The 22,481-nt window shown below is 36.0% G+C and overlaps 1 protein-coding gene across 1 annotated transcript in view; it reads left to right on the top strand.

Annotated features, from left to right (window-relative positions):
• Positions 1 to 22,481, top strand: part of GBE1 (1,4-alpha-glucan branching enzyme 1) — a 253,230-nt gene that overhangs the window by 62,917 nt on the left and 167,832 nt on the right.

The following is a 22,481-nucleotide window of genomic DNA, read 5'->3' as shown; positions in this document are numbered from 1 at the left end:
ATGTACTATAACATAAGAACTGTAACGAGAGAGATTTCTGTAATGTACAGAAATATCACTAAATAGTACTTACATTGTTCCTACAAAAGAATAGGGAAAGATTGTGGAAGATACTTTGAAGAGGTTATTACATAGCAATGACCGTGTAATTAAAAATTACTGCCTTAAATGTAAGGGAATTATGTCTTTATTGTGACTAATGTACCTGATACACTTCCCACTTGATGAAGCAGATATACTGGGCAGATGTAATCTAGACAATGGTTTATGGATGGAAATATGTTTTTTCAAACATGTTTTTCCCAATAAGGGGGAAATAAGTGACATGAGAGCTCCATGAAGGCTGAAAGTGAATGAACCATGCATCTGTAGATTGACGACTCTGGGCACTTAATAGAAAGTTCTGTTTTTCACCAAGGCTGCTCTAACTTGCTTTCTCCTTGCTGTCTCGGCCCACTGATAAGTGTGCTTGGCTCCACTGAATGAGGGTGTTGTCTTCAGGTGGTAGTCATTTACAGACTTTCTTCTGTTGAGTTTTTCTTGAGAGCCACAGGATTTTAGCCTCTGGATTAGTCAGGGAACAGCAGGATGCAGATGACACGCTCAGGGTTTCACAGGAGAATTCAGCGAAGGGCTCGTAGAGAAGGCTGGTGAAGGTCAAGGGAAGGGCCAGGACTGGAAAGTTGTTGCCCTCTGAGGATAGGTATGAAAAAGGGGGCGATGGTTGGTTATTAGGGTACAGTTAGAGCTGGGGTCCTGAAAGAGGGGCGCAGTTATAGGCTCTGGTTAAGAGAAAAAGGCAGCCACTGCCAGAGGAAGCAGGGATGAAAGTGGGTACTAAATATCTTAATCAACTTGAAGCAAACAATTAAATTTGTAGCAATTTATCAGAGGCTTCTAAAATACCATTAAACAATGTATATATTATTACCAATACATCTAACCTCTGGGCACATAAAGATCACAGTTTTTCTTGCTTCCCGCCCACCCCCCCCCCCCCCAGAGTTATAGAATGCAATCTTAAAATAAGGTGCTTACTTTGTTAAAGTTGTAATATCGCTAAATAAATGTCCTAATCACTAAATATACAGTTTTATGTGGGTATGTAAATTTTTTATTGTTGTTAGGTCTGTTTGTTTCACAACTCTGTTAGGGCCCTTTAAGTTAGAAGACACTGTGAAAGTTCTGGAATTTAATTCAACAGCTTCTCCATTCCTCCCAACTTCCCTTGCCTTTGGTAGCAGTATTTATTGAGCACCTGCTATATGCCAGACACTGTGTACAGATAGGGGACCAGACTGATACCAGTGGCTGCAGCTCCAGTCTGTGATCAGGCCTGTGGCTCCTGTCAATCAACTTGGTACTCATCCTTTTTTTTGACGGGTTACTAAATCAGAAGAGGAGTTTTATCTGTTACTGGCTTATTTTCTCCTAAGACCTACTGAGATGAGTAGTAATATTACCTTAAGTGCTTTATAGATTTAGCTATCTTGCAGTGGAGGAAATCATGGAAATTCCGAGATGGAAGAGAGGGACAATAACCTTCAGATCTGGCAGGGGGAATGGGTAGTCTCTAAGCTCATGTAAGCTTAGGTGATCTGCCCAAGCTCATCTAGTAGTAAAGTAAAATTCAAGTTTTGATGCCATTCTAAGTGCTTATGGCCATTTCTGTATACTTTTCAGATAAAATAAATGATTAAAGATTCTATTTTATAAAGGTATTTTGGGAACTAAAGAATTATATGATGATGTTTTCCTAAGTACTTTCTAAAATCAAAACGGCTCTTAGAATACAATTTAGTACTAATTATATATACAATATAGTATTTCTTAATACTTATTTTGAGGATTTTTTGATCGCTTATTAATTTTGGTGAGATTTTGTGTGTTTATTTTTAAGCCAGCGGTGTTAAAATGAAGCTTTTGAAGTATATTTCCAGAGAACCTATAATTGATTTAAATGATACATGAGATTTTTTTGTCAAACTGAACTGAGCTAGGAAAAAAATCTCTTATAATAGCTGTATTTAGATTTTAATGAAACTAGGCAGAAAGGAGACTAAAGTGAATTTCCTTTTTAGTCTTTTAAATGAAAAAGTGCATCATTTGTCCTATATATCTTACTCATCATCAGTCATAGCAAAGCATTCATTCCCATGAGACAGATAATGGATTCAGAGAGCCGAGAGGAATGGAAGATTGTCATTCAATGCAGATGAGTTTTAGTAATTTTCTTATCATGAGAAATTGGGTTGCAGAACCTTAAGATTTGGAATTAAGTTGCTATAGATATATTTAATTAAAATTAGATTGCTTTAACCTTTCTTTAAGTTAGAAATAGGTTTAAAATCTTAAATTTATGGTTAGTTTGTATCTAACTTGTATTCAGGACTTGCCTTTAATAGGGATTCTTTATAAATTTCAGCCTTAAAAAGGTACATTTTAATTGAAGTATTTCAGTGAACATATAAAGAAAGTTTCTGAAAGGATTTTATAACTTAGTATATTGGATCAAAGTATGGTTTACTTTTCTCCTCATGGAGAAAGTAGCCAAACCTATCAAACCAACCTGAAAACTGAGAACAACAGGTGTACATGCCTTCTCAACTCTCCCAACACTTCACCAATACAGCTCCTTAATCATTATGAATTATTTTTCCTGGTGTTTTAGTTTCATCACTTGCTGGATTGGTTTCTCATTTATGATACCATCCAGTGGATGGTACTTTTCTAAAAGTTAAAGCATACGAAGAATGATATTAACGAAGTAGAAAAGCAAACATATATATATTGTGCACATGTGTTTGCCAAATTTGCAAACTCTTCTATTACAGAATCGGTTTTAGGTTAACTAGAGGATATCAGAGTGCCCCAAGCTCATTCTGTGGTCCTTACAAATTGTGCACTCTTAGCCCAAGACATTAAAAAAAAGTAAGTTGAATACAGAAGGATATATACCGTGTTTCCCCAAAAATAAGACCTAGCCAGACCATCAGCTCTAATGCATCTTTTGGAGCAAAAATTAATATAAGACCCGGTACATATTGTATTATAATATATTATATTATATTACATTATATTGTATTGCACCTGGTCTTATATTAAAATAAGACTGGATCTTATATTAATTTTTGCAAAAGACGCATTAGAGCTGATGGTCTGGCTAGGTCTTATTTTCAGGGAAACATGGTAGTCAACTAATCTTGACCATACCCCCAAGCTCTGGAATCGAATCCCCTTATTTTAGGACATAGGGGTCCCTGTTCTCAGTGGACACTGAAGTTTGGGCTGTGTTTGGCGCCATGCCGATTCTCCTGTTTGAGAAAAGCCAGAGGACTAGAGATGGAGCCCAGGACTGATGCGTGCTGCTGCAACTCCAGTCTATGATCAGGCCCACGGCTCCTGTTGGTCAGCTCGTCACTGATCCCTTTTTTTGAAGAGTTAGTAAATCAGAAGAGGGATTTTTTTTTACTGGCTTATTTTCTCTAAAGACCTACTTAGATGAATAGTAATATTACCTTAAGTGCTTTTTTTATAGCTTTATCTATCTTGGGAATTAACGCCTTTTTTTTGTGTGGCTAGATTATATCGACTAGTGTAAAAATACTTCAGATTAATTATTAATTGTACATTTTAAATAAAAAAAATAAACTCTATCAAAAGGTAAGGTGATTCATTATGACTTTCATTTCCTTTGTAAAGGAAAAGCTTCTATAGAAAATGGCCCATATGTGTTCTCCGTTTTCTTCCTCTTCACAGGGTGAGTTAATCACAAACTGAAATCTCATATAAATACACCATCGTTACCCAGAAGGTAATTGTAACATTTTAGCGTTGTTCATCTTTTCTTAATGAAGACAGACATTCAGTCACTCTTAGAGGCTTAGTGAGAAATCATGGTCACGTTAGGCATACAGACAATGGGAACGTACTGTTTTCACAAACAGATGGATTCTCTTCACCTGGACTTGCTGTTGTTTCACACCTTCACCTTCGGCCCTGCAGGAAGGGCCTGCTATCTACAATGTTGTATTGCAGGAAAGATCAGATGAAATTGTGTAGGTGAGAGCTCTCAGCACACTGCTTGATTTCTAGTACCTTCACAATAAATATTTCTTCCCACACTCATTTTTGCCTTTGTCTGGCATTTTCTAAAGTTTACACGGAGAATATGAGCATTATCATCTAGTTTGTCAAAACGCGCCCTTGCTGGGCTACCTTTCGAAGGTGTGGGCTCTCTCGCAAGGCTTATTGGTGGTGGTGGCATTGTCCTCAATTGAAAGCATATCAAAATCATTATATGGAAAAACGGGGGTGTCCCTGGTCAAGCCTACTGTTAAGTTTCTCCAGGATAAATTTTTTTTTTCTTACGGAATTTAGATTCATTTCTTCACCAAATGTTTCAGTATTTTGTTTATAAGTCACTAGAACAATATTAATAGAAGTTGAAGATAGAATCATGAAAAGCTCACATTTGGCAATGTAAGATGAGAAAGAAGCAGTGGTGAAGGCTTGAGAGAAGAAACAGCAGTAGGAAAATGAGAAGAGTGTCCTATCATAACACAGCAAGATGAGAGGGCTTCTCAAGGAAGAGATGGATGTGTACTGTACAGTATTATTATATGTCTACATAATATCTAAAATGTAGGCAACACTTAGCTGTGCAATATGAGTTTGATAGAGACTATTTCGCCAAGTCTTCCCAATAGTTCAGTGAGGTAAATGTTATTACCGTCCTCATTTTCCAGATAAGCACATTGGGATTTAGACTGCGGGACTCATGCTTGCTAACCTGTGCCAGAGCCAGGGTTTCATTCAAGGCATTTGGGTTTTGTGCAGTAACTCCTGAGGTGGAGAAGAGCTGATGACCGTGAGCTTTAAGGAAAGTGAGTTCCAGCTGCAACTTTTCTTTGCAGTGCTAGGAAGTGTTCCTTCACAGAGAGTTGTTTCTGTATTTTACAGACACAGAAATTCAAATTCAAGCAGTTATGTGACGTGCCAAACGTCACATATCTAGTACAGAGTGAATCGAAAGGTTTAGCTACAGATATTCTACACGTACTTATTCTATTAAGGCTTTGCTTACCAATGGCGTCCCAATTTCATACCCTTGAAATACATGTAACTCTGGTGATATACATCGGAAACTCATGTTTATGTCTCTATAAGCTGACTTAGAGTTTTGGAATAATTTTATATCTAAACTGTAAGACGTCAGTGTTGTGTGTGTGTGTGTGTGTGTGTGTTTAACACTATATATATATAATATAATGGATATATAAGTAATTAAATGGTTTACAATCTTTGCCTTTGAGCTGTGAGACAGGAAAATTCAAAAAAGTGGACTGACTTGAAAGAGAACATATATGTATGTTATACATATCTCTATATATACATATACATACATATATATACATATATATATATATAAATATGTATATGATATATACATATACACATATATTTAATGTTTTTGGTATTTGAAGAATCAAACTTCATATTATTAAGATCATTGTTTTTAACCTTGGCTACCGTTTTTCAAATCCAAACTTATTTGGCTATATCTGTCTTTTACAGTTTCCCTTGATTGTTTTTATTTCATGAATTTCACCTTTTAAGGTGATTCTGAAACTAATCTTGAAGGAAGCTTCAAGAAATTATACTTGTTTGTTGTCTGACACAGCCTGATGATGAATTGAATGCAGTGAGTGAGGAAAAGTTAGGAATCAAGTTGAAGACCATAATGTTCAATCAATGTCATTTATTTTAAGATACACACAAGCATACACAATACACACAATGTTTTGTTTCTGTTAATAAAAGTAAATATAAGTGTGAATGTGTGTGTGTGTGTGTGTGTGTGTGTTGAAGTTGGTACTGAAGGAGAATCAGTTGACTTGAGTGCACTGTCCTCTTGGTTGTTATTTCTGTATCTAGCCGTTGCCGTCTTACTTGACTGGTAGTGCTACATGTGAGATCAAGTCCATTAATTTGTTTGGGAACCTTAATAAGAGGAATTTAGAGAGAAAGTGTGCACATAGAGTTAGGACCAAAGGGATGTACATATGACCTTGATTGGTTGTGAGTGTCTACGGGGTATTATTAGAGGCCGTGGGTCTGCATTGTCTCAGGTAGGGCAGCATTTCCCATAGTTGTGGAGATCTCCTTACTGTGTTCAGTAGAGACCAGGGGCAGGCAGAGAGAAAGCAGATAGTTCTCTGTCTCCAGAGTATCAGATTCACAGGGTTTGTGCCGTGGACAGATGGCCTATGATCAAGAGAGGATGAAGAGAGTTCAGTTTGTTCAAAAAGTGTACAGTGGCCTAGTCCTCCAGCGATGGGGGAGAGTGTTGTAAGAGGAGGCAGAGCCTTGCAGGCTCCGTTAAGAGGCGTTTGAAAGTGGCAAAAACATTTTAATGGTTTTGTTTCAAATTTTAGAGTTTTGAATTTGATCAGTACAATAGTTAAGGAAAACATGGTTATTCATTTTGACTTCATTAACTTAGAAAGCCAGGGAACCTTGTAATAGTTAAGTGGTTTAAATGTTCTTTATTTTAACGTAATTGCCTTAATGGCAGTCAGATTTATCCTTGAATATGTTAAACCTTCATATAACTTGCCAGTATTTTCCTGAAATTGGGTCTCTGATTTCTGAAATGGGAGTGGGGAAAGATGTGAAAATTGATGGCCTGAAGCTTTTTAAAATCCAAATTGAAACTTGTACTACAAAGAGAGAAGTTTAACCTGAGAGTTTATGCCTATATCAGCATGACATAAAGTAGCAATTGAAGTTTTCTCACACCCCATGGATCTAATAAACACATTGGTTCATTTAAAAAGCGATTCAATTTTCTTGGATTTTGGATTTCAGAGAAGAAGGAGCATAGCCTAATGAATTATGTCCTATGTGTGTTATCAATATCGAAATCACATATAGAGGTCTATTTTAGATTCTATTTGTGTTTAGATATGGGTAATTAGGCGTTTTGTGAATCTTTAGATTAATAACCTATTGAGCATTTTAGAAGATTGCCTTTTTTTTGTGGTAACATTTAATTTTATATAAATTAGGTTAATTATATATAATTTATAATATATATGGTACATACTTTTATAACTTAAAATTTTGTAATCTTTTTAACTTAATATATTATTAATCTAATATATTATTAAATAATACCACAAAAATTGATCTTCTGAAATATATGTATTACATAAATTATACATAGTATTTTTGGAGTTTTGAACATAAAGGAGAAAATCAAAATCTGTCTTAAAATAAAAGTAAATAATCCATGTTTCCTTTAATTACTATAATTTTGCTTTTAAGCTATGTCTATATAATTTAATTACTGATCTATATTAATTTGAAACATCAATAAAATGAATTACTTAGATTTTTATGCTTTTTAATCACTTAAATTATTGGCTAGATATAGGTACATTTTAAAAATAATTTTAGTGCATAATGAAGTCTTATTAAGAGAATAACATTTATATTCACTTACAAAATTTAAAAAAATAAATGATTTTTTTTGTTAATTCTGTTCTTTATTAAATTTCCAATTGCCAAGTTACCTTATGATCTCGATTTGGCATAAAAAGTTGAAAATGTATTCTTCCAGTAGAAGCTTGAGTTTATGTGAGGTACTGTACTAGGTGTTGAGATGCAAACATGAATAAAATTTGACCCCTTCCTTCAGATAGCTTATTGTCAAAAACCCATATAGACACATTTAAATTAAGTGCTATAATAGATTCTGGTTTTAGGCTACCTGTGGGAAGTTCAGAGGAGTAGTACTCACTCTTACTTGGTGCACAAGTCAGCTATAACCACAGTAATGCTGTGTAACACATTATCCCAAACTCAGTGCGTAAGAACAATAAGCATTGATTTCTCACTCCTGTATGATCGGATCTTCTAGGGTGACTCTTTTTTAGAGGTCTTGATATTGATGTAGATGATGTTGGATCTGCTGGCAGTTTCTGGGTGTGGGCTGGGATCGTGTCTCGTGAAGCCGAAGAATGACACACGGACCAGGGAGAGGCAAAAAGTTTTTAAAAGATGATAGTTTATTAGAGGCAGGAGAAGAGGTTGCAGCTCCTGAGTGGGAGGAGGTCCAGATTGGGGGGTGCCCCCTGACTGAGGCAAAAGCTCTTATTTTTATACCTTACCTGCCTGTTTGGGGGAGGAGGCTGGAGCCTTCTAATGGAATTCATCTCTCAGGTTTGTCCTGTTTGCTCATCCTGAAGGGATTAACCACTAAGCCATTCCTGTCTATCAGAGCTGCTCCTTTGTCCGGCCAGAAGGGATTTGAGATTATTTGTGAAACTCAAGGTGTATTCTCATGTCTCTGTCCTGGAGTGAAGGAGACTTTCTGGGACCTGGAGTTTCAGGATATGGCAGTTTTTTTGTTTATTCCACCAGGGACCCTCCTGTCTACCTAGCAACATGCTAACTATCCTGTCTCAGTATGCTTAAGGAAAGTCATGGGTTAGCAATCAAGACTTTTTTTTGGTGAGGGATGAGGCTGCTGATGAGGGACGGGGGAATTGTTGCAAAATATTTTCAAAATTCATCATATAAAAGGTACAAAGATTGCTATAGCAGCATTTTCCTGTTCTAAACTCCATGATGCCAGGTATTCCAGACTGAATGAGACCTCTGGATCCAAATGATACAGTATGACATGATTTCATCTCTTTGATGTCTACTCTAGATCCCTTGCTGTAAGCTCTTCAGTCATTCTTTTCCTGAGAGTTTCATCTCTTTTGAACCTTGTTTTACTACCACACTTGCCCTGTAAATCTGCAATGTTGGTCACATCCAACTGTCTAATTTCTGTGGTCCTGCACAATTTCTAGACACCGTGAGGACAATCACACGGCCATGAGAACTGTTGCTTCTACAGGTTCAAGGCTTTTAAGATTCCACAGAAATCATTTGCACATCCCCCAGTCAGGTCTTTCGTAGATCCTCCTCAGTAGCTATTTCAGTTTCACCACTCTGGTCAGAATCCCCATCCCCCACTTTTTGTATGGATTGGTCATTCTCCATTAGCATAACACTTGCCCTTGTTTTTCAGAGAAAATAGAAGCTAGCAGAAAGGAAAATTTCAACTGTTACAACATTTCCCTAAAAGGACCTCTGTATCTGTATTCATCCTTCCCATGGTCTTTCAAAAGTTAGTAGGAGAAATTGATGTCACGAATCCATACGTTGAATCCCTTTCTTTTCTTCATTGATATGGTAAATGTTTACCTCTTCTTTTTCCTGCCATCCTCTTCCTCTGCTGCCTCATTTTTCTTTGCTCACATCTTTCCTTCCTTAAATATATTGGAAAAGTAAAGACAATCCTTCTTTTAATTCCCTGTCAGATTTCTAGAATGATATTGTAGATTGTTGGTTACCAAACCTTCGTGTGCATAGCAAAAATGTAGGGAGCTTTATAAAAGTGCAGACATACTCCTAGGTCTCATTCAAGGACCTGGGGTGGACTCATGGTTTTTATCTCTTAAAAACAGCCAGATTGGGGAACTGCTGTCATAAATGAATATGTACAGACAGGAGTAATGCTGAAAAGTTTACAAAAGTGGAAAAGTTTACAAAATTGTAAATTAAAAAAAAAGTATTATTAAGCGAAATAAGTCAGACAGAAAAAGTCGAGAACCATATGATTTCACTGATATGTGGTATATAAAACGGAAAACAACAAAAGCACAAGAAAAACAAATGAAGAAACAAAAAGTCATAGACACAAACAATAGTTTAGTGGTTACCAGAGGATAAGGGAAGAGGGAAGTGGTAGATGAGAGTAAAGGGAATCAAATATATGGTGACGGCAGGAGAACTGACTCTGGGTGGTGAACACACAATGGGATTTATAGATGATGTGATACAGAATTGTACATCTGAAACCTATGTAACTTTACTAACAATTGTCACCCCAATAAACTTTAATTAAAAAAAAAACTGTGTGTATACACATACTTTTATATATAACTCATGTTAATGTACACATACATTTATGTATGTGTACATAAATACCTATGTTGTCATAAAAAATAATTTTATACTACGGCACTAATTATGTAGGGGGCTTTGGGTTTATGAGTTTTTGTCTTTTTTATTATATTTTTGTTTTTTATTCTACATGGTGGTCAGGAGTTCTAAATGCCACTGAAAGCTCATGGAAGTTGAAGTATGAAGATAACAGTTGGAATTGAAAAGTTGGAGGTTGCGGGTGACTTTGCCAGAGTGTTTCAGAAACATTTTAGGGGCTGAAGAGATAAGAGGAAGTGGAAAGAGTAGTCAAGAAGTTCAGCTATCGAGGGCAGGAGACTTGCTGGAGGGCAACTTGGTTCAAAAGGGAGGTTTTCTTCATTGTCTTTGATGCTATTTCATACTTAACAAAAGCATCAATCAATTTGTTATGTTTGAACGCTGAAAGTAAGGAGCCTGAAGAGAGAGCATGTTTGAAAACCTCAAAACAAGAGAACATAACTGAAAACAGGCAAAAGGAAAAGATGGAATGAAGGAATTAGCTTTGAATACGAGGGAAAAAAAATCCTCTTCCTCACAGACTGAAGGGAAGTAGATGAAGATGGGAGGTAGATTTGAAAGTAGAAAGGTGAGGGAGATCTTGCCCGATGAATCCAGTTTTCTCTGTGGATTACAAGACCACGTTTTCACTGCAAGGAGGGGGAGTGTATATGTTTATCTCTGTGTGGACATACTGGAAACTACGCAGTAGAAGGAGTCGTTTTTTACTATTGATTCTCTCTCTCTCTCTCTCTTTCTCTTCTTTTTTTCTCTCCCTCTTTTTCTGTCCCTGACTTTTTACTTTGTGGTTCTCCTCCCTAAGTCTACACTCCAAGGCTAATGCTGGAGGCACTGTGAACAGTAACAAAACACTGGTTGAGAGTTAAGGTTGAGTGTCCAGTAAGTAGTCTGAACCACATGCTCTATCACTTGCTTGGCTGGGGACGGTGCCTATTCTCGGCATTGTGGTCCAGCGTGGCCAACCTTTGACAGGTTATGGAGCCCTCTCTTTGGCATGACTGCTGCAGACCTCCCTATCAGCTTCAAGGCTTGCTCACACATATTGTTGAGCTTTTCTGTTAAGAAAAAAACACACATGCAAATTTGTTTCCTAAGGCATAAGATTCCAGAAGAATAGCTGTAATTGATAGAATAAAAATCAAGCTAGTTAAGAGTCCAATACGTGCTACGCATATTTCTAATGCAGACAGATTGCTATCTAGATTGTTTATGGGTATCCTACAGGGTAAGAGCTCACACAAACAGACACAGAAGTCAGAGTAACATGGATTCAAATCCTGGCTGTCACTTAATAGCTGTGGAACTTGGGCTTATTGCTTTCCCTCTTTGAGTCTGTTTCCTCATTCATTGAATGAAATGGATACTACTTTATAGGGCTTTTGAGATATTGAATTAGATATTCAATGTCAAGCTCTAAGGACAATCCATAACTACTGCTGCTGCCATCAATGTCACCAAGTCATCCTGCCTTTTTTTTTGTTTTGTTTTTGTAATGACTTTTATTCTTATTTTTTCTATCACAATACAACTTTCCATTCCTTTATGATTACTTTTGAGACAGCCTCTGCTTAAACCATGTTTTTCTTTTTCTTTCTCTTAACTGAGTGGGTTGTATGATAGTTTTTAGATCTTTATAGGACTTTTCCAGAGTCTAAGATAAATTCTAACATCAACAGCAATAGCTTGGTATGCTTCTGTTGGTCATCACCCATAAACCTACTGCTAATCTGGGCTCCAGAAGGAAAATAGTACATTTTTCTCTCCTTATTAGTCTGTACCCCCCCCCCCCCCCCCCCCCGCCCCACCCCAAGTCCTGTTTTATGGTCAAGTTGTTCTCCCTTTGCAAAGCCTTGAAATATTCAATCATTTTCTCTTCAAAAAGTTTTCGGCTATCCGACTTGGCCCTTTATTCTACTTATTGACCAAGTTATCTTCTCAGTATTAAATTTTTATACATGTCTCCCTATGTGGTTTTTCCTTTACAATATCTCTGATAGATTCTGATTTTAGTGTAGGCAAAAGATCAATAGAAATGAACAGAGAAAGGCAACCTGACCTTTAAAATATTTTTATTTTTTAACAGCTTCATTGAGCTATAATTCACACACCATGCACCTTACCTATTTAAAGTGTACAGTTCCATGGTTTTTAATATATTCAAAACAGAATTGTGCAACGATATCAACAATCAATTTTAGAACATTTTCATCACCTCAAAAGAAACCCTTTATCTGACATCCTGCAATCTTCCCATCCCTCTTCTACCTCTAGGTAGCTGCTTGTCTACCTTCTTTCTCATTGAATTTCCCTATCCTGGACACTTTATATTAAATTGAATCGTATAATATGTGGTCTTTTGTGACCGGCTTCTTTCACTTAGCATAATGGCTTCAGTGTTCCATGCTTTAGCATATATAAGTATGTCATTTCTTTTTATGGCCAGATTCCATTGTATGGATATGCACCATCTTTTTTATCTATTTATTAGTGATAGACAGTTGTGCTGTTTTTTGACTATTATGAGTAATGCTACCATGAACATTTATATACAAGTTTTTGTGTGGCCATATGTTTTCATTTCTCTTGGTTATATAACTAGGCATGGAATTGCTGTGTCAAATGGTAATTCTGTCTTCAGCTTTTGAGGAAATTCCAGACTGTTCCAAGGTGGCTGTACTGCTTGACATACTTACAGCAGTACGTGAGATTTTCCTTTTCTCCACATCCTCTCCAACAATTATTATCCATCCTTTGGACGATTGCCTTCCTAGTGAATGAGGGGGTTTCTTATTGTGGTTTTGATTTGCATTTTCCTAATGACTAATGAGGATGAGCACTTTTTTTTTCATGTGCTTATTATCCATCTTTACGTCTTTGTAGATCAGATCCTTTGCTCATTTAAAAAAAATGGTTATTTGTCTCTTATTAGTGAGTTGTGAATGTTCTTTATATATTCTGTACTTTAGTCCCTTATCAGTATGTGGTTTTCTCATTCTGTGGATTATCTTTTTACTTTCTTGATAGTGTCCTTTGACACGTAATATTTTTAATTTTGAAGAAGTCCAGTTTATCTTTTTTTTTTCCTTTTGTTACTTGTACTTGTGGTGTCATATTTAAGAACTGAGGATACAGAGATTTACTCCTGTGTTTTCTTCTAAGAGTATTATAGTCTTAGTTCTTACAGTTAAGTCTTGAATCCATTTTGAGTTAGTTTTGTACAGACAGTCCCCAACGTAAGATGGTTCGACTTAAGGTTTTTCAACTTTATGATGGTTGGAAACCAAGATGCATTCAGTGGAAAACGTATTTTGAATTTTGATCTTTTCCCAGGCTAACAATATGTGTTAAGATACTCTCATGAGGCTGGGCCTCACGAGAGGCCCAAAATGTGTTAAGATACTCTCATGAGGGTAAACAACTGCTACTCTAAGTGTGCTGTGTTGCTGGCGTATTTTGGAGATTGTGTTTTGTGTTTCAGTACAGTATTCAATAAATAGGCCTTGTGTTAGATGATTTTGCCAAACTTAAGGCTCACATAAGTGTTCTGAGCATGAAGCTATGATGATCACTAGTTTAGGGCTATTGAGTGTACTTTCAAGCTGTGATAATTTCAGCTTATGATGGGCTTATAAAGATGTATCCCCATTGTAAGTTGAGGGGCATCTGTATGTATTTTGAGGTAAGGGTCCAAATTTATCCTTTTATGTATAGAGAGATCCAGTTGTCTTAGGACTCTTTGTTAAAAAAATTATCCTTTCCCCATTGAATGGTCTTGGTCACCCTTGTCAAAAATCAACGGACTACAGATACATGGATTTATTTCTGTTACATTGCTGGCCATGTTAGTAAATACTGATTTACGTCTGTAAGTGGCTGTAGGGTTAGGAGAAAGACCTATATGATTGCTTTCCTGATTACTGTTGGTGTCTCCCGTGCCCCAACACCAGGCACTGGTTCAGGTAGAACATTATAAGATTAAAGATTATGTTTTAAGGAATAGAGAAGAATTCCTAATGTCAAATAAAATTTGTGACTCCTGGGGAATTCATAAATGGATTCAACTGCAATCAATAGTGGTGCAACATGTAACAGTGAACTGGAGTTTGTGCTCTAAGAGAGCCCTCTCCTTAGCCCCATTTTTGCTGGCATCGCGGGATATAGTGCAGTGTACCAGCTAGTTGAAACATAGCTGAGGGCCATGCTTGTCCCGTGGGATACCATGGCTTCGTCCGATTATTGACCATGCTGCATTAGTGCCACTCTCCCATACTTTTTGCTTCCTACTCTGTCCTAATCTGTGTTCTTTCAAAGCAAATAATAGACCTCTTCTCAGCTATAACCATTAATTGTCCTCTGCTTTACAGTCACTGAGAGATTATAAAATAACAGGATGGTCAAATCTAGACCCAAAACAAACTCAGGTAAAATTGCATAGAGATCAATAATATAAGTCACAGCAAAGATAAATGCCATTATTCCTAGGCCTCAAATAGTGTTTACTTTTGATCAAGTATAGTTGGCAGGAATTGTTAGAAATTGGATAAATTTTCAGACCCAGTTGTTGTGATAGAATTTAATATACCCTTAACTTGTAATGGCCAAGTATACTAAAAATAAATGGAGAATTTGAAATAGATTACATATTTTTAAGGATCTATGGACTATTTACAAAAACAGATCATAAATTATAGCACTGAGGTTTTGTGTGGTAGACTAACCTGGAGAGGAAGAGGTGAGGGCGTCCAGCTAGCTAGCGGCAAGCAATTCAAGCAGAGCAGGTTTGCTTTTGCTTGTTTTATACAGAGGGGGCCAAAAAATGTATACACATTTTAAGAAAGGAAAAAACTGTATTAAATTTGTAATATTTGATATGTACTGATAACAAAAGATGAATACAAGTTATGTGTATACATTGTTTTTTTTGGCACCCTTCCCCCCAACCCCCTCTTTAGTTTCTATGTTGGAGTTTCCCATAAAATCTATTTTGAAATAACTGAAAGGTTTATATTGCTAAAAACAAATAGATTGGTAAATAAATAACTAGATTGATTGCCCCTCTATTCGGCCATAAAGTACACCCCATTATTAAATGCATTTCAATAAAACTAGCAATAAATGAAAAAGTTTGAAAGAAAATATAATACATACCTCCCAATGTATCCCAAGTAACACTAGGATTAAGAGAATAATGAAAAAGTTATAATCATAGCCTGTTTTGTAAAAAAAAATGAAAACACTATCAAAAGCTATCTGTTACAGCTAGGACAATAATGACAGGCAACTTTTCTCATGCTGGTTCCCTGTCTGATCTACAGAACACAGAAAGTGATTTGAATGCCTATTTTCCTAACTCTCCCAACTAAGGTACATAAGGAGTACTGTCCTAGATGCATTGAAGAGAAGTTAATTCATTGCACATGCTGGATCCTTAAGGCATTCGGGCTTAATTCTCATAGTGACCCTGGTTGAGCAAGGCAGGCATGCCTTGCTTGTAAAATGATAATCCTGTGTTGATGAACAGATGGGTAGGTAAACATTCTTATATGCTGCTGGTGGGGTATGAACTGGAGCTGCCTATCCAGAAAGTAGTCTTGTTAATCTGTACTTAGAACCATAAATAAATTAAAATCTTATACCCCTTACCTGGTAAAATCACTTTTATTGATAATGAGGAAAGAGGTTTGGACAAGTATTTGTGCACAGAGACGTCAACAGTTTTTCAATTTTTATTATGGAAATTTCTTGGTATATGGGCAAATAGAGATGAGCCGTGTCGGAGCCTGTTTGGACTGCTCTACAGAATACTATAGACTGGGTGGCTTATACAGAACAGAAATACATTTCTCACAATTCCAGAGGCTGGGAAGTCCAGAGGCTGGGAAGAGAAAGTTTCCAGTAGGTTTGGTTTTTGGTGAGAACCCTCTTCCTGGTTCATAGATGGCAGTTTTTTTTCTGTGTCCTCACATGGTCGAAGGGGGCAGGGACCTCTCTGGGGTCTCTTTTCAGAACACTAGACCCACTCGTGAGGATTCCACTCTCATGACCTAATCACCGCCCTCTCCCCACCCGCCGCACTTAAGGCCCCACCTCCAAATACTGTGACATAGGTTCATTTCATTTAGTTTGTTTCTATTTTAAGGGATGTTTTTTTCTTTCTTTCCCCCTCTTTTAGACTTACTAAATTTTCTAATTTTATTGACTGTTTACCTGGTTCTATAGTCAAACTATTATAGTCAAACTATAATAAGGTTCAATCCTAGAGGATTACTAATCTGTGTTCTTTCTCCCTATATACTTAATCACTTCTTTCAATTTTTTGGGATTATATTTTCAGTCTCTTTTAAGTGACAAGCAACAACATATATTCATTTATCACCCCCTTTCTTTCATAAAATGTATCATAATATAAACATATTCCTGTAATAAAGAACCTTGGTTAATTCTATTTAAAGTCCCATTTGCCACACTTTTTTTTTTTTCCATCATGATGCTGTTTACTTCTATGCATGCTTTTAAGAACAGTTTGCCATGTGAGCCAGTTGAATAAGTAAAGTTCTGGATATTCGGTTTGTTCCCTGATTTCCAGAAGGTGCATATCACTGGACGGAACACTGTTCTTCTTTAAAACAATGAGATATTAGTATCCCATTGGTTCTGAACTTAGTAGTACTTTGATGTACTTCAGATTTTGTTCTTGAAAAGCACAGCTAACTTAAACTAATGAATGTTAAGATCACTTGCCACTACAAAATAATGCTGGCAGCCTTATGCTCACTCCCAGGATACCAGCTATCAGCAGAGGTTTAACAAGGGTGATTCCCAGCTACTCAACTGAGGGGAAGAATTATCTGAAGGGTGAAAAGAGAAGGTGATCGTAAAGCACAGGGGTATATGTGCGAAGGACAATTGTCCCCCACTCCCAAAGGCTGTGTGGTCCTCTCATAATCCTGGGTAAGGATTCGAGTCTTGGACCTCAGGACTTCTTGGTAACAGAGAGGAGGACACTTCCTTGACATGAGAAAAGTCCCCAATTTTCCATCTTGACAAGCCAACTTTGCATTATAAATTTATAAATCTGTGTAAACTCTGCATGCTAGGAATTTTGCAATAATTAAATAACATTGTATGATGAGGAGGGTGTTTGCTTGCTTTTAAGAGGTGATTTTCCAAATATTTAACAAGAGTTATGACATTAGGGAGACCCACCCAAATGGAAAATGAGTGAAATTTGCCATGTGAGCCAGTACTGGCCTTCGATTAGCTCTGCCTGCTGCCCTCTGCGGGGACCTTACTTCACAGCTTGGTGGGGCCTGCGTGTGGCAGGGGTTGGCTCAAGGGCAGACCATGTTCTTCAACACATTGGCGTCTTCATCAAAGGTGTAAGAGTCTACGTAGTAAGCTGGAACCATGTCAACCGTGCATACAGGAAACGTATGCTAAACTCAAAAACTCGACGAAATGAGGTTGCTAAGTGCTGATGAAGAATAATACTTCTCTGTGAGTTAAAGAGTTTGGGAATATTTGAAGGAAGCTGACATTTAAGAATTTTATGTGAGGATTATTACATTAGAAGAAGAAAGGTTGTTGGGTGTGAGATAAATATAGAGCTTGTGTGCCTGATGCAGTGACCTTAGTTAATGTTTGATCGCCTGTGCCGAATGTGTGTTTGCAGTTCATATTAAACTGCACATCACGCACTGTTTCTTTCCCATATCTCGATTTAAATTTTGTCTGCTGGTTTTTGAGTCTATGGACAAATAGAATCTTTTGCATTATCAAATATGATGAGGAAGTTCAACCTGTTCATAATAAAATACCTATTAAATTTTTTGCTTTAAAAATACGTCAGGTTATCCTAACTTGATAAACATCAAATGTCTTAGAAAATGTTGTAATAGAATGATTTTTATAAGCAGGAAATACGTTATTAAACCTAAACCTAGAATAACAAAGTACATTGTTTTGGGAGCATCTAACTCTTTTTTCTTTTATTAGTTTCAGGTGTACAAAACAATGTAATAGACGTTTACACCCCTCACAAAGTGATAACCCCTTTCCCCCAATCTACTACCCCTCTGACATCATATACAGCTGTTATAATACCATTGACTCTGTTCCCTATGCTGTACTCCACATCCCATGACCATATACATATATATATATATATTTGACTATATATGGTTGATGTCCTCTGTTTAATAAAGGAGGTAACACTATTTTTAATGAAGGGGAGTGAGGAAAATTCAGGGCTGATAAAGGGTGGGAGAAAGAGTCAGGGAGGTGAAAGTCTCTGCTGATTTTATATATATGTAAATATATTAAATTATAGTTGGCATACAATATGATTCAGCTTCAGCTTCAGGTGTACAGCACAGTGGTCAGGCATCTACACTGTCCATAAAGTGGTCTCCCTAATAAGATGGGCCACGGGGATACGAAAGACAATTTGGGGAATATAATCAATAATGGGGGTACCTAACTCTTAAACCTACGAATGTCTATTTTATGATAGGAAATGAAGCGTAGATAAGAAGATGAGTTAATATGTTAACATTTAAAAGTAATATTACTTTTCTAGGTAAAAGCCTTCATATCTTTATTCATTTTGTGATCAGTGGTCCATACTTTAACCAATCTCTTTGTGAGACTATTTTAGAAAACATATATTGACATTAATAACAGTGTATTAAGTGATGGTGTTAGTATATCTTGTCTTTTCATGTTCCAATTTATCAATTTTTGTTCCCTCACATTAATACATTAAAAATTTCCTTAATAGCTCAGATCTGTTCTATAATCCTTATCACACTGGTCACCTTCTGGGCTTTTTAACCCTATTCATTCCCACATCCTAAATTCTAAATTTCATGTGAGTAATATTTGCCTTGAAGGACTAGTAATGATATCTTTCTATTACAGACTTTCCTTGACCTATTGATTTAAAACATTCTTTAATAGTCTGTAAATCTAATTTAATCTGGAAAATCACAATGCAATGAGAAGAGAGCACCGGAACACACCAATTGAACCACGCAGTTGTTTCTAAAGAGTGATTCCTAGGCCGTTAGTGTCACATACCAGACAATGTGTTAGAAATGCACATTATTAGGCTTCGTTTCAGATCTACTGAGGGTGGGTCACAGCAATCTGTTTTCATAAGCTCAGATTATTCAGTTGTGAGCTAGTGTGAGAACCACTGAACTATACAAGGCTATCCACGTAGTTCTGTGCTTGATGGAGAAGCAAATAATTGTCACATGTGGCGATGGGATATTTTCAGTGCTTTCCTGAGGCCTACATAGGGATACAACCTGTATTTTAGAATTATTGTTATTATGGTTATTATCATTTTATTTTCAGTTATATTTAGGAATACAGCCTCATGACTTATTTCATAGGACATAAATTTCCCTAAAATTTGTCTTTCCACTTTTATTGTTTTGTCTTCTGTGTTTTGCTATTATAAATCAAATTTTATTTAAAAAAATTAACTTTATTTACTATTTTTATACTAATTTTATTTTTATTTTTAATTGTGTACTTCCACGATTGGCTCCTGCAATTATACCTAGATACACTTGAATGATATAAGTCCTTCTTTTACTAGCTGTTTAATTTTAACTTTATAAGGCAGGTCCAAATCTAATGATTTTTCTGGTAATTCCATTTCTGGACCTTAGATATGTATAACCTATGGAGGAAAACTCATATTCTTATTAACTGTTTTGGGAGAACCACTTTAGGGAGAAACTGGTTTTATTGGAAAATATCTTTCATAAACCTGCAGTATGGTAGAAGTGGGTATTTTGGTTGATGTCCGCTATTTAATAACGGAAGTAACACTGTTTTTAATGAAGGAGAGTGAGGAAAATTCAGGGCTGGAAAAGGGTTAGAGAAAGAGTCAGGGAGGTGAAAGTCTCTGCTGATGCTATGGCCAGAGAGGGATTTACGTCAGGAGACAATTGTTTTATACAAAAAGTTGAAGTTGTTTCATGCATGTATGCCTTGCAAACCTGCCTCTCTTTCTCACTTATGAAATCACTGGTATATTCTACATTATTTATGATGGTTGGTAAAATGGATTTTCTTTTGAGGTATATGTGAAGATATTCTAAATCTTGCTTTTAGGGTCGGTAGTTAGGCAAGAAAAATGTACCTGCAGTGAAAGTCAACCCTTGAGTTTCCATCAGGAAGAGGGGGGCTAATAGAATGAACACTTGAAGATGATAGGAAAATCCTTTTGGATATGGTGACAGATAGCAGTTTAGTATCATTCTTTTGCAAGTGGCTTTCCAATTTCCCCAGCACCATTTATTGAAATGCACCATTTTCCTTAGAGGGTAAAGGGGGTCAGATATATGGTGATGGAAGGAGAACTGACTCCTCACATATAGACGATGTATTACAGAATTGTACACTTGAAACCTATGTAATTGTACTAACCACTGTCATCCCAATAAATTTAATACAAAAAAGAAAAACATTTTTCACAATGTAGAATTATAAGTAATCAACATGTGATTTAGATCTCTTAAGATATTATAAAAAGAAAATGTGACTCATTAGAGGTGTTTTTCTTTATACACATATTAATACTTGTTTAAAGAGATTTTAAAACTCAAGTGACTGCAAGCTGAAAAACTAGTTCAATTGATACTCAAAAACTATTATTCAAAACCTGTTTATTTTCACATTACTAAAAACAACTTTTAAATAAATCTGTATATGTAAATTTCCCATATAATTGAAGTTTCACTTTCAAAGTAACAAAATCTTATTTATTAAATTTTTAGTGTATCCTATATTAGAAATTTTACTACTCATTTTGATGTACTGTTACTCAATTTAATCATTCTTTTAGCTATGACTATTGTTCTGAAAACTAATTTTGGGTTTTGCATTAAGCCAGGTCTACATTAAACACACTCAGTGCATATTTAATGAATGACTGAATGAGCTAATGAACTGTAGCCTTTATTTTCAGATCTAACTAACCAGGAAACGATCTGCTGCTTGTCTTAAGTTTATTAATTGTCTTAAGTGATTAGCTTAAAAAGAAATTCAGTAAATTTATAAAGTGTTACAGGACTCAGATATTCATATTTCAAGATTTTTTTTTCTCTTTATGCCCTACATTCTTTGCTTTGGTAAAGAATGTTATACCATACATAATGGATATGTATTTGAGGTTTTAGGGGCAGGAGAATATAATAACACAGTGCCTGTTGAGCTGCTCCTGAAGATAGACTGCCTTTAAACATTTTCGGGTTGTCTTCATGATGGCGAGTAGAGAATTATTTAGAAGGACCTTTACCTAAATGTTGTTCCTTACCCACACCTCTACCCATAGTGTTTAGACTGGTGGGGAGAGTGAAGATCCTTAGAACTGACAGGGTGAAAGAATTGGTGTTTAAAGGAAGAAATCATGGCATTCAGCAAGCTTTCTGATGTTTTTATTGTCTCTTCAATTAAGAATCTAATGTCATAGCCTTGCAGTACACTTGAGTTGTATACTGGGCTACTTAATAGGGCTACTTAATTTTTTTTTTTTAAACCACGAAATATTTTAGGCATAAACAAATAGGGAAAATGTAACAAGCATCTTTGTGTATACCAACTACCTTGAGCAATAAAATATTGCAGCTATTATTGAATCTTCCCGTGTTCCGTTTTCTCTGTCCTGTGGAGATTACTCTGGAATTTGATGCTTAACATGCTCGTTTTTTATTTTTATTTTTACCGCATACATATGTATCCATGTTATAGATGCTGTTTTGCATATTTCTTAAGCTTGATGTGCATAGTATTCTTTCATAACCCTTTAAAGTTAATTTTTATGTTTTGGCTATTGATATATTTGTTCTAATTCATTCAGTTTATACTGTTGTATAGCATTCTGATGTTTAATTAAACCACAGTGTATTTACCCATTTTGTTGTTGGTTTAAATTTTGATAGCCTACAGTTTCTTTTTTCTTTTCTTTTTTTTTTTTTTTGCTATTGCAAACGATTCTTCAGCAAATCTTTGTGAATGCTTTCTTGTGCACATTTGTGAGAATTCCCCTAGGCCATTACCTAGGAGTAGGATTTGTTAGGCCATAGAATTAACGTATCTTCAACTTTGCTGTGTGATGCCAAGTTATGTTATCAATTTATACCCTCAGCTGCAATGTTATTTTATATCCTGGCTGACTCCTGGTATTTTCAGACTCTTAAGATTTGCTAATCCAATGGATCAGAGATGGTATGTCCTTGTTGTTGTGATTTGTATTTCCTTAATTACCAGTGAGCTTGAGCATCATGATAGATATTTATTGGCCATTCATATGTTCTCCCCTGAAAATCTTTACCCGTTTTTCTATTGATGTGTTTTCTTTTTCTCATTGACTTACAGGTGTCAATATTTCAGATTCTCTCTCT

The sequence above is a fragment of the Rhinolophus ferrumequinum genome, chromosome 2 (genome assembly GCF_004115265.2).
Source record: "Rhinolophus ferrumequinum isolate MPI-CBG mRhiFer1 chromosome 2, mRhiFer1_v1.p, whole genome shotgun sequence".
Lineage (NCBI taxonomy): Eukaryota > Metazoa > Chordata > Mammalia > Chiroptera > Rhinolophidae > Rhinolophus > Rhinolophus ferrumequinum.
This window is presented reverse-complemented; position numbering and strand designations above follow the sequence as displayed.